This window comes from Eleutherodactylus coqui, chromosome 11, assembly GCF_035609145.1.
Source record: "Eleutherodactylus coqui strain aEleCoq1 chromosome 11, aEleCoq1.hap1, whole genome shotgun sequence".
NCBI classification, from domain to species: Eukaryota; Metazoa; Chordata; class Amphibia; order Anura; family Eleutherodactylidae; genus Eleutherodactylus; species Eleutherodactylus coqui.
The window spans coordinates 133,465,722-133,471,778 of NC_089847.1; the positions used below are offsets into that span (position 1 = coordinate 133,465,722).

At 42.7% G+C, this 6,057-nt stretch overlaps 1 long non-coding RNA gene across 1 annotated transcript; it reads right to left on the reverse strand.

Annotated features, from left to right (window-relative positions):
* Positions 1-3,518: 3,518 nt before the first annotated feature.
* On the reverse strand, positions 3,519-4,465 carry LOC136581866 (uncharacterized). The gene is made up of 4 exons (XR_010787092.1): positions 4,449-4,465; positions 4,224-4,304; positions 3,933-4,100; positions 3,519-3,840 (listed from the first exon to the last, which is right to left on the reverse strand). It is a non-coding gene; the product is annotated as an uncharacterized lncRNA (long non-coding RNA).
* Between the last annotated feature and the right edge of the window lie 1,592 nt (positions 4,466-6,057).

Below are 6,057 nucleotides of genomic sequence, written 5' to 3' on the forward strand. Positions count from 1 at the left end.
ATAGTAGTTATATTCTTGTACATAGGGGGCAGTATTATAGTAGTTATATTCTTGTACATAGGGGGCAGTATTATAGTAGTTATATTCTTGTACATAGAGGCAGTATTATAGTAGTTATATTCTTGTACACCGGGGGCAGTATTATAGTAGTTATATTCTTGTACATAGGAGGCAGTATTATAGTAGTTATATTCTTGTACATAGGGGGGCAGTATTATAGTAGTTCTATTCTTGTACATAGGGGGCAGTATTATAGTAGTTATATTCTTGTACATAGGGGGCAGTATTATAGTAGTTATATTCTTGTACATAGGAGGCAGTATTATAGTAGTTATATTCTTGTACATAGGGAGCAGTATTATAGTAGTTATATTCTTGTACATAGGAGCAGTATTATAGTAGTTATATTCTTGTACATAGGGGGCAGTATTATAGTAGTTATATTCTTGTACATCGGGAGCAGTATTATAGTAGTTATATTCTTGTACATAGGAGGCAGTATTATAGTAGTTATATTCTTGTACATAGGGAGCAGTATTATAGTAGTTATATTCTTGTACATAGGGGGCAGTATTATAGTAGTTATTTTCTTGTACATAGGAGGCAGTATTATAGTAGTTATATTGTTGTACATAGCCAGCAGTATTATAGTAGTTATATTCTTGTACATAGGAGGCAGTATTATAGTAGTTATAACATCCGTGTCCCTCTTGTACTGTTATAGTAAGTTTGCCATCACCACAGTGTCTGGCAGAGAATCCCTTGTATCTTTGTATAGAAACGTTTTTCCTCTAGATGTAGAGAGCGCCCCCTTGTTACAGTCCTGGGTATAAATATGTGATGGGATGGGTCTCTGTATTGCCCCCTGGTATATTTATGATGTGCCTATAGCTCTCTTCTGATGCCCCCGATGATTCTAATTGCCTTGGCAGCAGCCGCCTGACACTGGTTACTCTAGTTAAGCTTAGGGTTATAAAACCCCCAACTCCTTCTCCATGTGTGTCCGCAGTGTTTCCCATTTAGTGTGTACTGGTGGATGTATTTCCTGCCCGCGTGCAGGACCTTACATTTATCAGGGCTTTACATCATCTGCCTATTTTCTGCCAACCTCCAACTTATCCAGATGCATTTGTAACCGTTCACAGATCTGTAGAACCAAAACTCCGACATTTCGTTCTATTCCAGAATAAAAGCAGCGTTTTATTTAAACTTTGTGAATAAAAACATCTTCTACAATTGTTCTTATCTATAAAGGTGAAATAAAACATTTTCGTTCTGGAATCCACGGAAGTGCCGGAGTTTTGCTTTTATTGTTTACGCGGTACTTGTTCCTCTCCGTGCGTCCGGCGGGCAGTGTATCCATGCGGTGTGCTGGCATGTGGAGTTGCATCTGTACACAGATCTATATGTAACTGTATTCTGTCCTCTTGTCTTAATTACTTTTAATAGTTTTGTATCATCTGCCAATATTGATATTTTACTGTACATTATGCAGTTTATGGGGTTGCTAAGCCTGCAGTACCAACCTGGGCCACTACACAATGTATGGTGCTGTCTGCTTCTTGCAGCATAACAGCCAGAAGTGGGACAACCCTTTAACCCCTTTAGTGGCACGCCCGGAAAATCTCCTAAAAATCAGTGTTCAAATGTACTGAAGACTACCTAAACCTGCCACTGAAGGGGTTAAAGGGCAAAGCACCTGTGAAACCTGCAATTCAAATCTCTTCTTAAAGGGGTTGTCCATCTTTACACTATTGATGGCCTATCTTTGGGCCATCATTCATCCTTGAATTTAGTGGGAGTTTTGCATGCAATACCAACCTGGACTATCAACCGTGTAAGGGTGGGTTCACCTCATGTATTTGCAACATTGCATTCCCTATGGTGTATTCACATGTCCGTACTTTGCAGGTGCGTGCCTGCAAAGATAGGACATGTGTGCACTACAGGAAATGCACGCATTGTTTTCAATGGAGCCGCGGCTGTTTTCTTCACCCCAGCTAGTTAAAAAAATGTATACTTTATAAGCCCCTCCCTGAAAAGACATTTTAAAAAGTGTACAAAAAAAATCAATGCTCACCTGCTGGGGCTAAGCCACACCTTATGCAGCTGTCTCCGACTCTGTAGTTCTCAGCTATCAGCAGCCTAGGATTCAAAATCACCGCCTGTTGGCAGCTCTGATTGTGATTGGCTGAGTGCTTCAGCCAATCACAATCAGAGCTACCAGCGGGCGGGGATTTTAAATCCCTGGCTGACGATAGTTCAGAACTACAGAGCTGGGGACAGCTGCAGAAGCAGTGGCTGAGCCGTGGAAGGTGAGTATTTAATTTTTTTACAATATTTTAACAGGCTTTTCAGGGAAGGGCTCATGAAGCCCTTCCCTGAAAAGAAATTGACGTCTGCCGGGGCTCAGCGGCAACTTCTGCTGCGTTCCTCGGCTCTTTGGTGTTGCTGAGCTATCAGCAGCCGGGGATCTAAAATCCCCGGCTGCTGATAGCTCAGTACTATAGAGCCGGGGACAGCTGCAGAAGCCGCGGTTGAGCCCCAGCAGGTGAGAATATATATATATTTTTTTCTTTACACTATTTTTACAGGCTTTTCAGGAAGGGGCTCAGCCAATCACAATTAGAGCTGCCAGCAGGCCGGGATTTTAAATTCCCGGCTGCTGATAGCTGAGAACTAGACAGGGACAGCGCCAGAAGTCGCGGCTGAGCCCCGGCAGCTGAAGAGAGGTATGCTTTTTTTTTTTTACACTATTTTTCTTGGATTTTCAAGGAAGGGCTTATGTTTAAAGCCCTACCCTGAAATCCAATGACGAGGTGCCGGCAACAGGATTATCTACCGCAGCTGTCACACATGAGTGAGAATTGTAGAATTCCTCTGCTGCATCTGCCACAGATGTGGCAGATGTAGCGGCAGGGAATTCTTTTAACTAGCGGGGGTGAAGGAAACATCTGCCGCATGCGGCAGATGTGTTCTTCAAGCCCGCCGAGGTCACGGCAGTGGCGGAAAGGTAAGTTTGTTTTTTTTTACACTAAAATGTTTCTTTTTCATGGAAGGGCTTATATGTAATGCCCTTCCATGAAAAAGAATGCAGGGGTGCCGGCAGACCATTGTTTTCAATGGAGCTACCGGCAGAAGCTGCGGCTGCATTGACAACAAGCATGCAGCTGTGTTCACGCGTGTTTTTGCTCGTACCTAGGTGCGCACATATGTATGCACCTAAGTACACACAAAAACACGCTCGTGTGAGACCCACCCCAAGGATGGACAACCCATTTACTGAAATACCTTTAACCAAGTAGCTCTTGTCATTAACACAGTTACTTCTTCTCCCTGCACTCTGGATGATGATTCAATGTGTTCACGAAGACTCGAGCGGTACCACTGTCTGTCTGTTACATTGTATCTAAATCACAATTCTAGACAATCAGACCACATTCTGAGATCCAGGGAATTTGCAAGGGTTCACTTATTAATATTTACAAATGTAGTTCAAACAAGACGTGACACTCAGATGATTTTTAATGTTTTATTGAAACAGCTGCTACAATACTTTATCAATCAGCCATAAACATGTCGGTCCTAACATTCAAGTCCAGGTTCGTACCATGACTCAGCCGAGCCACAGACGGAGATATTTGTCTTTCCTTGTGAGGTTCCTTCATTAAAACTTCTGGGATTTGGACCTTTAGTCCAAATATCTGAAGTCCGGCATAGCACTGCAATGCAGCCGTACGCAGCGAAGGCAGAGGAGCACTTCTGCTTATTGCAGTGGAGGAGGAGGCTTCTTGAGAGCGTCATAAGCCTTTTGATGTGGAAATTATAGGTGATGCTGAGCTGTAGGGAGAAAAATGGTCTTGATTAGATTCTTTTTACAAGATCTCTTTCTATTCTACATTATTTTTCCAGGAGGGGATCGGGTAGATTACCGCCAAGTTTATAAATCCGGAATTCTAGATTTCGCAAGACTCTAGTAAACGATAAGAGGTAAAACCAGCAAATGTCTGTGACCTAAAATGCGCCAGCCAAATCTCTTTTCAGCAGTCCCAGAAATAAGAGTAGATGTATTTTGGGGGCAGAAGAGCCGGTGGAACAACCTGCAATAAAACATAGGAGAAATGAGGGAGAGTCGCCCATGATAACCATCTAGAAGTCAGCGATATGACTGATGGAGAATAGAGCTTGTATAGGGAAGGGTATAATGTGCTACTCTGACTCACCCCAAAGATAGACTCTTTGATGCTAATATATATGTCCATTATGATGGAGGGCTCTCCAGCAGGGGGCGCTTCTCCATTAACCTAGAAGAATGTGAGACAGCATTGTAAGAAAGTGATGACTACAACTCTATGCATATTACTACTAGTCTACTTCTATATAGTCATAATCTGGAACCTGGTGTAAGTATTTACTGTAAGACAACGGGGAAGATGAGAGTCACTTACCTTCTGTGATCCAGATGTCACAAGTATCAGCAGAAGTAATCTGATCGATAACTTTGGCAACAACATGGCCAATCGAATTCATTGCAGATCTGAGAAAATGGGGAGAGAAGAGGAAAGTTATCACATTGTGCTTGATGACATCTTAAAACATGCCCAAAACTGCCCTCCCCTCCACCCAAAAGAATACATGCCCAACACTTCACTCTGCACCAGGAGGACTTGGATCGATCTGCAGTTCTGCACTTGTCATTGTTTTCCACTTACTTATTATTTGAAGCGTCGGGGTCTGTAGATGAATCAGGGATTCTAGAAATCGCAAGACTCTTGTAAACACCAAGAGGTAAAACCAAAAGAGGCAGCAAATGCTTGTGACCTAAAAGGCGCCAGCCAAACTTGTCTTTGCAGCAGTCCCAGAAATAAGAGTAGATGTATTTTGGGGGTGGAAGAGCCGGTGGAACAACCTGCAATAGAACATAGGAGAAATGAGGGAGAGTCGGCCATCATATCCATCCAGAGTCAGCGATATGACTGATGGAGAATAGAGCTTATATAGGGAAGGGTATAATGTGCTACTCTGACTCACCCCAAAGATAGACTCTTTTATGCTAATATATATGTCCAATATGATGGAGGGCTCTCCAGCAGGGGGCGCATCTCCATTAACCTGGAAGAAGAATGTGAGAGACAGCATTGTAAGAAAGTGATGACCACAAATCTATGTATATTACTACTAGTCTACTTATATACAGTTCAATAATCAGGATCTGGTGCAAGTATTTACTGTAAGACAACGGGGAAGATGAGAGTCACTTACCTTCTGTGATCCAGATGTTAGAAAGAACAGCAGAAGCAGTTCTGCAACCACATGGTTATTTGTATTTACTGCAGAGTAAAAAGCATGGCAGCAATGGAAGATGCAGAAATTAGAGAAATGCAAAATACTTTATTTCTCCATTTAAAGTTGCTGCTGCTTTTGACTTTAAATGGAGAAATAAAGTCTTTTGCATTATTCTAATTTCTGCATCTTCTATTGCTGCCATACTTTTTACCTTGTGGATTACTTGTGGATTACGGTCCAAACCCTTCATATAACGTGCACATGGTATTCCAGCTGAATTGCTGGAGTGTGGAGATTTTCCATTTTTCTTTGCTACTGACCACTGCTTCTACTTCCTATTCACTGCAGAGCTGAGCAAAGAGAGAGATAAGAGAGGAAGTTATCATATTGTGCTTCATGACATCATAAAACATCCCCCCCAGGAGAACACATGGCCTACTCTGTGCCCCCGGATCAAAACATGCCCCACACTGTTCCCCCAGGAGAACACATGCCCAACTCGGTGAAGACTCTGATTCGTTGGGCAGTCAGATGCACAATGCATGCCATGTAATCTGGTGTAATCCCATCCGTATAGTACATCATATAAGATAACGGTCAGTTATAATAACCTTTCTTGCCTGTATGTCCACGGTGAGCAAGTACTCTCCGTCCGAGCTGAGACCACCGCCTTTGAGGATGAGAGCTATTGGGGGCCATTTTCTTGATGTCTGGAGATTGGGTTGATGAGCCCTCAATGTGGTGGCTGTCGGGGCTCTTGAGTGTGCCATT